The sequence below is a fragment of the Lissotriton vulgaris genome, chromosome 2_1 (genome assembly GCF_964263255.1).
Source record: "Lissotriton vulgaris chromosome 2_1, aLisVul1.2, whole genome shotgun sequence".
Lineage (NCBI taxonomy): Eukaryota > Metazoa > Chordata > Amphibia > Caudata > Salamandridae > Lissotriton > Lissotriton vulgaris.
In genome coordinates, this window is record NC_141687.1 from 1,307,728,283 (window position 1) to 1,307,738,420 (window position 10,138).

General features: G+C 45.8%; 1 pseudogene; it reads right to left on the reverse strand.

Moving 5' to 3' along the window:
- Positions 1-2,551: 2,551 nt before the first annotated feature.
- Positions 2,552-3,592, reverse strand: LOC147732541 (uncharacterized; annotated as a pseudogene).
- Positions 3,593-10,138: the final 6,546 nt, after the last annotated feature.

Here is a 10,138-nt window from a genome sequence, read left to right on the forward strand (position 1 = left end):
CTATGAGAGAAGTCATTCTGAAAAGAACCATCTTTTAAACTGGTGGTGGTTGGGTGCTTGCCACTTACTAAGTTAAGCGTGATGCGGAAGAAGTATCTGTTTCAACAGCATGTAGTATCCATGCAGTCTGCCATTCTAAGTATGAATATTTTGGTAGAAGTTAGTGGTTTCCTTTTGCTGGAAAAAGTCAAGTGTTATCTTTAACACTGTGAATTTTTGGGGGAGCAGGAAAGCCCCGTTTCTGTAAAGCAGACGTCCCATGTTGCCTGACCCTACAGCTCTCTGATATGTTATTGGAAGTGAGTGATTCTGTACTAAGTAGTGTGGGTGTAAATGTAAATGTAAATGTACATGAATTTATATAGCGCAAATCACCACTGGTTTCTAAGCGCTTGCTTAGGGAACCCGTCCTGGTATTCCCCTGTGAGATAACCCCAGCAGGGTATCCGCAAGGTGAAAGCCAGGCATCCCACAGCGAGGGGCCGTTGTGGAGATTAAGCAAGCTATTGCCCAGAGTCGCAGAGTGTGAACCCGTGAATCGAGTAGGCACCGGAGCGAGAATTGTCAAGTCCATGGACATTTTAGGACTCAAGACCCCGCCAAGCCGGGAATTGAACACCGGTCCCGGGCTGACCTCTGCTTCCAGGTCTGCCTCCTCTAACCAGTGAGCCACACTTCTGTGTATTATGAAGAATTGTGTTTATGTGTTACATTCAAGACAGCGCACGTGTTTGTCAGGAAAAGGGTGGCAGCAATATTGTAAGCAACATGGGCTCATTTTGGTTTATTCTGGTGTGTTTTTTAAATGAAAGAATCATGGGCCAGATGTAGGTAACCAAATACCGGTCGGTAAAGTCCGAAAATACCGAATTTTGGCCTTTACCGACCGGTACTCAGCTTTTGAGATGTAGGGGACACAAACACAAAAACATCTGAATCGGTAAATTTACCGATTCGGTAAATTTACCGAATCGGAAACCTCACTGAATCGGTAAATTTACCGAATCGGTAAAATCACTTAATCAGTAAATTTACTGAATCTGTAAATTTACCGAATCAGTAAATTTACCGAATCGGAAATTAAGAAATGGTAAAAATGACTATTGAGATGTAGGTAACCTCTTAAATACCGAATTTGCATGAAATTCGGTATTTAAGAGTCGGTATTTACCATGGATTGAAATCAGGTGGTAACCAGGTGTAGGCTATAAAAAAGGGCCCAAAATGCAACTGTTTCACCAGAATGGCGGCATTCTACGTGATTGCGAGGCGGCTACGGCTACAGGCAGAAGGAGAGAGGGTCTGGAGAAGGGAGGAGCAGGTGTACAGGCAGAGGATCACCCTATTTCAACTAACTGAGCCAGAGATCCTACAAAGGTACAGGTTAGACCCCCAAATCATTCTGGACCTTATCAGGGACCTCCACCCACTGTTGGACCACCCAACCCCAAGGGCGCATGCCATCCGTCCCCATGTGCAGGTGCTGTGCAGCCTACACCTGCTTGCATCTGGGAGTTACCAGAGTGTGGTTGCTGTGGTAGGTGGGGTGTCCCAGAGCTGCCTGTCCCGTTTTTTAAAGAAATTTCTAGTCGCCATGTTGCAGAGAATGCATTATTACATCAGCTTCACTGCAACGCATGCAGAACTGCTCAGGACCAAGACAGACTTTTATCAGATGGCGCATTTCCCCAACATCATTGGCTGTATGATGGCACCCACATATCAATATGTCCACCTGCTGCCACAGAGTACATTTATAGGAACAGGAAGTCCACCCACACCATAAATGTACAGGTGATCTGTGATTCTAAGAACATCATCACGAACATAGTAGACAAATTTCCCGGGAGTACCCACGACTCTTACATCTTTCAAAACAGTGGGATCTACGCACGCCTGACAGCGGGGGAATTTGGCGAAGGATACTTGCTAGGTAACACACTGTGTGAAACTCCCTTGATACATATTGCAGATGGATGTGTTTGTGTGCATGTGAGTAATGTTTTTTTCTTGTTACAAATAGGGGACAACGCATATGCCCTCCGGTCCTTCATCCTTACACCCTACCTCAACCCTTCAACACCCAGCCAGAGGAGATACAATAGGACCCACAAATCTACCAGAAACATTGTGGAGCGCACCTTTGGTTTGTGGAAGAGCAGGTTCCCGCTGCCTACATAAAAGTGGAGGGGCCCGCCAGTACACACCAGTCACCTGCTGCAAGATGATTGCAGCCTGTGCAATGTTGCACAACCTTGCGGTTAAGAAGGGCACTGAAGTGGATTTATCTGATTATGAGGACCATGATGACGAACAAGCAGTGCCTGAACCACACACAGCTGGAGTTGCAACACCAACTGATGGCAGACACAGACGGGAAGAGATCACACGCAACTTTTTTAAGTAAGTAAAGAGACACAGACAGGTGGAGTATGCACCCAACGTAGTTTAATTGTGTCACTACGTAGGTTTCTAAAGCACAAATGTGCAACACAAATTATTTACATTCGATGATGTGAGTCCTGGGTCACTTCCCCATGAACTAAAATACTCATTTGCGTCCACGCCTACCAGTGCCAGATGTTTGGTGCTCGCTTGGCATTTGGGCTTTAGCCTCAGCGTGGGGCCTGCTGCTCCTCCTTGTCTCTACGACAAGGAAGCTTGCCATGCTGCTCCTACTTGTGCTCCCTTCACTCTCTGGCACATCCAGAGCAGCAGTTTGTGCTGTTTGTGCATTTATTAGCGCCTCAAGAGCACTGGTCATCCTGGCCATGCCCCTAGTGACATCATTACTGTTTTGGGTTAGTCCTTCCTGCATATTTATGCTTCTCCTGCATAGCAGGGATGTGGCTGTAGCCAGGCGGTTGATAGCTTTATTTTGTTGATGCGCACGCTGCCTTTCCTTGTGCCTTGATGCAAATTCATGGTCTAGTTTGGTGCACAGGAGCTGCACCGATTGTGACATTTCACGCATCCCTGCAGCCATCTCTTTGTTGACATCTACTATTTCCCTGATGCCCTTTCCTATGTCTCCCATGTTGTTGTTCAGGTTCCTCATTTGGCGTTGGCAAGACATGATGGCCTTTCCATGCATCCTCTGGATTTTTACCATGCTCCCCTCCAGGCCACGGAACACACTTGAACCCTCCACACGTGCAGCTGCACTGCTTTCTTGGACTCTGTGGCGTCTTGCGCCAGTACGGCCCACCTCTGCCCTGGACTGCAGTGTGGCAGAACTACCATCCCCAGGCAAGGTGTGTGTGTCTTCCCCCTCCATGTCACCTGCTGATGACTCCATTTCCTATAGTGGGGCCACAACATGCCTCCTGCTTGGCTGTGATGCAGGTGTTGTCTCATGCAGTGATGCTGGCATTTCTGGGGATGACAGCAACAGAGGGGATTGTGAACTTTCTGGGGACGCCTGCAACTCTGGAGCAATTTCTGTGTCTTGTGAAGGAGGATGGCTACTTGGTGCACCTGTGTCCTGTGATACATTCTGTGCACTTGGACCTGGCTCCTGACTCTCATCCCTCTCTGGTGCCGTGCCTTCAGTCTCCTGGGAACGCCTGCGAGATGTGTCACCTGTGGACATATGAGCGTACATTAGCTAAGCACTACTGTCTCACAGACACTACACTTAAATCTTTTTCACTTTCGCTTTATTCTGTCTGCAATCATTTCCCTAACTTGCTGGTTGCTGTGCTGTATGACATGGTCTTTCATTTCCTGACTACATGTCCCATGATGTATTGCTCCTGTATAGTGCTAGCAGTACTGGACTGGGGTTCACTTAGCCACAAAGGGTAAAGGTAAGGATGATGGTGTGGGGGGGGGGGATTGCTGTGCATGCGTCTTACCTTTTCTGCTTGCACCTCTGGCTGAGCGGTCTACTTCTCCCAGTCCGCAGACGCTGTCAGGTTCTATGGTTGAGACCACCATCTCCTCCAGGTCAGTAAGGGGGGTGCTGGGTTCTTCCCTCCACCAGTTTTGGTTGCCTGCTTGTGGTGTTCAGCCAATTTTTTTTGTTTGGCTCCTGAGTTCGTAGTACCTCTTTTTTCAGGTCCTCTGTGTCTCTGGTAGTCACTCCAACTGCATTCACTTTGCCAAGTATGTCCAGCCAGAGTTTCCTTTTGGCAGATTCTACCACTGTGAGGGACTGCCTGCCAAACAGTTTTTGGTGCACCTTCAACCCCTCCTCAACAAGGACCTGCAGCTCCATGCTGCTGAATTTCAGTTTCCTCTTCCTCTCTGGCTGCTCTTTGTCTTTGCTGCTTGCCATTTTTCAGATTTAAAAGTGCACAAACCGCTTTCTGCTGCTCAGGGTCGCTCTGCTCCAACTGCCTCTCCAGAAGCTTCTAATTAGTTGCAGCTGCCTGTGTAGCCACTTCGTGGTAGGGAGGGGGAGGGTGGTAGCACCTGATTGGCTGCCTACTTAAGTTTCACTTTTGTTTGCTTTCCGTTTCGGTATTTACCAAATCGGTATTTACCGAATCGGTATTTACCGAATCGGTATTTCCCATTCATTCCTATGGGCCAAAAGGCCCATAGGAATGAATGGGGAATGCCGATTCGGTAAATACCGATTCGGTTAATACCGAATGTCCGATTCCGAATTTTACCGAATCGGTATTATTTACCGATTTTTTATCTACATACCATTTACCGATTCTAAAATACCGAATCCGTAAAATTCGGTATTTTAGAATCAGTAAATTAGGATTACCTACATCTGGCAACATGTTTTTAGCTAGCCTGCTAGCTAGAATAGAAATATTGGGTTATGAATTTTGCCGTTCAATAGGTCGTACGGGTAGTTTAGTGATATCCCCTGTATCTTAAATGTTGTATAGTCTTTAGCAAAAGACAGTCCTTAGATGCAATTACACAGGTGCACACCTAAGGCATATTGTCGCTATATTGTTAGTTATGATGTCGTTTTGTAAGGTACATAAACTTTTTTTACGGATATAGTCAACATTTCTGATTTGTATGCAGGTTAATTCTAAGAGCACAAATATTAACAAGAGTGGCTGTGGAAGAGGGTGTGCAGCATAGACCACTGACATGATTTGTGTGAAAAAGGGTGCTTTATTGAAAAAGGTGCCCATCACATAAACAACTGTGGGCAATCGCCTCACAAAACTAAAACCTCACTATACACAAATGCTTACTTATTTTAAACTATTCCCCACTTCTAAATGTCCCCCCTCAACAATACTTAAATCTGCAAGTCCCTACTTCCTCCTGTGCTGATCTTCTTCACTTCAGACATTTAACCTCCCATCCAGGTTTACTACATCTACTACCCTCTAACTAACTTAACTTTCTAATGAACATTGAACTGCCTGTCTCTCCCAGGCGTGAGCTTGTCTACCCATTCCCTTTCAGACTGATTTGCCGCTGTCAACCACAATTACATTCGCTAACCCCTGCCAACATTTTAGCCACCCACCTCTGCTTCAAACCAATACCGTATACAAACTAGACTCATAAGAGAAAGGAGTGGGTGAGTGGGAAAATGATTTTTCCTATTACCAGCCACTGTGTCACATAAGAAAAAATGGTTGCAGGTTAACAAAATGTCCGCACTGCTACAGCCCAATTACAGCGGTATAGTTGCTGGACTGCACCACTTCCCCAATTTTCCCAGGGAGCAGCTGACCCCCGGGACATCTGCCTCCCAAAACCCTATTGGGGAAGAGGGAGTGCAGCACAGACCACTGACACAGGTGTGTCTGGAAAAGGCTGCTTTATTGAAACAGGTGCACATCACAAAAACAATCATTGGCTTTTTGAATTACAAAACTAAAACCTCACTAAATGCAAATGCTCACCTATGCTAAACTACCCTCCATCTCTAAATGTCCGGCCCCCCAACAACACTTAAATCTTCAAGACTCTACTTCCTCCTGTGCTGATCTTTGGCAGGTGAGATCTTTAACCTCCCGTCCAGGATTACTGCATCAATTAACGTAACTAAACTAACTTCCTAAATACCATTTAACTTCATGTCTTGTCTGTGTTGTGAGCTTGACTACCCGGTTCCTTTCAGCCTGGATTGCCACTATCCACCACAATACCATTAACTAAGCATTGCCAACTTTTCGGCCAACCACCACACAGAAAAAGGCCATAGCTAGGCTTTTTCTGCCCACACCAACACTCACCGTCGAAAGTCCAATTTAGCCACCAACAATTCTTTCTCAACTGTAGGCTGTACAAATCCACACCATAATACGACAAATGGACACCATCACCCGTAAAAAAAAACGCTACACTGTCATGACTTAGATCCGCATGTTAGACCCGGCCATGCTACCTGCAAAACTTATGCACGTCCTTGTTGAATTTGCACCTGGCCCTGTCTATCACAGCCGGCTTAATGGCCCCCTTCCAGGTTCTCCTACACATAACACCAAAAGCAGTCAGATGGCCACCTACCCAACCCTATTATGCTCTCACAACTCCAGCCTCTCCTGTTGCCTTCCCTTTGTGAAAGAAATGTGTCCCATAACCTCTGGCACCACCGGGCAAATGCTAATGCCTTGCACAAAATGATAATAGTTGGAAGGCTTTCACCAACTTTCTCTCTGTTTGCTGAAACATCCTTCCCTCCACCAGCATGGCCCGTGCATGGAGGGGGCCTGTAGTAACATCCAGGAGCCGATTTAGTTTAGACACAGAGATTTATTCAAGTGCAACACAGATCCCACAGAGAGCGAGGCATGTGTAAAGCAATACACCAATGGAATGACCCCAACCGTGGAATCCCAACCGGCACATAGCCTCAATGTAAATGTAAATGTAAATGTAGTTGAGCTTATATAGCGCACAGCTACCCGCAGTGGGTGTCCCGGCGCTTGCTTAGGGAACCCGTCCTGATATTCCCCTGTGTGATAGCCCCAGCGGGTATCCACAAGGTGAAAGTCAGGCATCCCGCCGCGAGGGGCCGTTGTGGAGATTAAGCAAGCTATTGCCCAGAGTCGCAGAGTGTGAACCCGTGAGTCGAGAAGGCACCGAAGCGAGAATTATCAAGTCCGTGGAATTTTTAGCCCAAGACCCGCCGAGGCGGGGAATTGAACCCTGGTCCAGGACCGATCTCAGCTTCCGGGTCTGCCGCCTCTAACCCCTGAGCCACACTTCTCCATGTCACGGCGCAAGCCGGTGGGAAGATCAAGCTGTGACATCACAGTGAGTCCACGCGCAGGAGGCGTGAGGACAGATTACTACATACCTCTTTTCCATACAGAGAAAACCAGGGACAGAGATAGAGAGAGCAGAGGAGCGGTTACCTGAATCTAGCAGGCAGTCTGATGTCCCTCTCGCTTCTTCTAGGAGTACCATGAGGAACATAATCAACACCGGAGGTACTGAGTTTTACACTAAAAAGACTTTCTTTCTCCAGCATCCAAACTTTGTGGGGTGCTGTCAGGCACCTGGGTATCAACCCTTACAACTTTATTCATGTTCCACCAGTTGCAACGATTGACACAAACAGTACTCCCACAGATTTTGTCAATGAGCACAGGTTCACAGAACTTTGAGTCACCCTTACGTATGAATCCTGATTTCTTTATCTTAACTACATCACCCACAGCCAAATTCTAGCAAGCAACGTGTTAAATATTGTCAAAGTATTCCTTTTGCTTAGCTTGAGTAGTTTATACTTTATTTCTTACCATCTCATCTAACTCTTGTGCAGAGACCCTGTTTTTAAACCATTTAGACATCCATGCCGGTCTAAATTTGGAACATGCCTTCCTCCCTTTGAGCAATTCAAAAGGCGACACCCCGGTGGAGGAGTGTGGTGTGGTTCTGTAGAACCCAGCATCTCTCTGACAGCAACGGGTATGGCTTTATTATGTGAGATAGACCACCATGTATAATCACCAATCACTCTGTTTAGCCTTATTACTAAACCGTTGGTTTGGGGAGATAGAGTGCACACTTAAGGTGGTTAATAGCAGTTTCCATTAGAAAAGCTCAACTTCAGATGACACAAATTGCACCCCACTGTCTGACACTATTGTTTTAGGAAAACCCTCACTCATGCACTCTGCGTTTGGTGAGCGTAGTGCATAAATGTCCTTGATGAACATCAGACAAGAGTGTATCTCTGAGTTCGTATGGGGGTATAACCTTCTCTTGTCTGATGACAAGGTCATCCTCTACGGACAATTCGTCACATATTTTTGCAAACGGTTGGATGTCCACACTCACACTTTTCTCTTTGGGTCACCCTTCTGCAATGTACTTCTTGACACATTGGAGAGTTTCGTCGTTTTGCATAGCCACTCTCCAATCACATTCATTTAAAGTACAAATGTTTTGGCAGCAACTAAACAGTCTTCAAGTTCCATATCACCATTTGGTTTCTCAACACAATCTGTGGAGTTACCTGGAACATGCAAGCATGAAAGTGCCTCTGCTCATACATTTTTACCCCCACGTATGTGTTCAACATTGAATTGGAATTGAAGGAGCTTTGAAGATAGGCTTGGTAGGCGTGGTGTGCTGTTACGGAAATGTGTATTTCCTAGAATAGAAACTAGAGGTTTGTGATCGGTTTGTATGGTGAATTTCCTACCCCAAAGATAGCATTTGAATTTTTCAATTGCCCACCAACATGCCATTAACTCTTTCTCAATGACAGAGTAGTGCATGTCCGTGTCCCTAAGTACCCTGGAGGCAAAACCTAGGTGTGTTCTAGTTTGCCTATAGTCTGGGTTAAAACTGCATGGCAACTTGCATTGACAGTTAATGTGCAGGATACCACTGGATCATAAGGTTTCAATACATTGACTTGATTAAGTTGTGTCTTCAACCAGCCGAAAGCACCTGTACACTCATCATCCCATGCAAAGTATGTCTCTTTTTTCAGCAGATTTGAGATGGGTCGTACTCTCGTGGAATAGTCTGGGATGAAACGTGAGTAGAATTCGCTCAAACCTAGAAATGACTTGACCCCGTTTTGTAAGAAGGTGGAGGAGCCTCTACAATGGCTTGTACTAGCCCTGGTCTCTGTGTGACTCCTGCACTCACGAAAATGGGGCCCAGATATTCCACCGAATCCTTTGAGAACTCACATTTTTCTCGCTTGAGCACAACGCCTTGTTGCTGAAATAGAGACAAAACCTTATGCAGTACTTCGTCATGTGTCGTCCTGTCAGGTGCATGTATGAGAACGTCTTCTTGGAAAATTGCTACATTTTTCTGTCCCTTGTGTAGGTTTACCATAAGACGCTGAAAGACTGATGTATGTATGTATGTAGGGAAATTATAGAGCGCAGGAATCACCCCGAAGGGGTATCTCCGCACTAACATAGAAAACAAGTCAGACAGGCGCAGACTCTCATAACTCAAGCCTTGAATAATTCTGTCTTCAGGATTTTTCTGAAGTGAGTGAAACTAGGACATTTACGTAAATCCTCTGGCAGAGAATTCCAGTATTTTGGAGCCCAATAGACAACAGTTTTGCCTCCAGATCATATTTTCTTAAAACGAGGAACCACCAGCAACCCTTTGCCTTTCGATCTGAGACACCGGTTCGGGCAGTACACTTTGACCCTATCTGCCATATGGCTCAGGCTTGTGCCATAAAGAGCTCTGTGAGCAAAACAACAAAGCTTAAACTTTATTCTCTGGTGGATTGGAAGCCAATGGAGAAATGTCAGTAATGATGCCGCTGATGCAAGTCTGCAAGGCATGCAGCAGAATTGGAAAATACCAGATGGGTGATTGAACGAAGTGAGATGGCATGACTGTTTGTCCAATTCCACTTGGTGGTATGCTGAAGTGAGATAAAGTTTTGTGAAGAACTTGGCACCTGAGACCTTGGCCAACACTTCAGTGATTTTGGGAAGTAGTTGATTGTCCACCCATATCTCTATATTCAAACTGCGCAAGTCTAAGCAAATCCTAAGTTTGTTGTTTCTTTTCCGTGCAACGACCAGTGGAGATAACTAGTCTGAAGATTCAATTGGCTCGATTACACTTTTGTTGCACAGCACCGCAAGTTCTTTTTTGAGATTCTCTCTGATACTAAAAGGAACACTCCTTAATTTGAGTTCAACCGGGACGGCTCCCTCTTGAACTTTTATCCTGTGTCTGAAAACTTTTATTTTTCCTAGGTCACCTG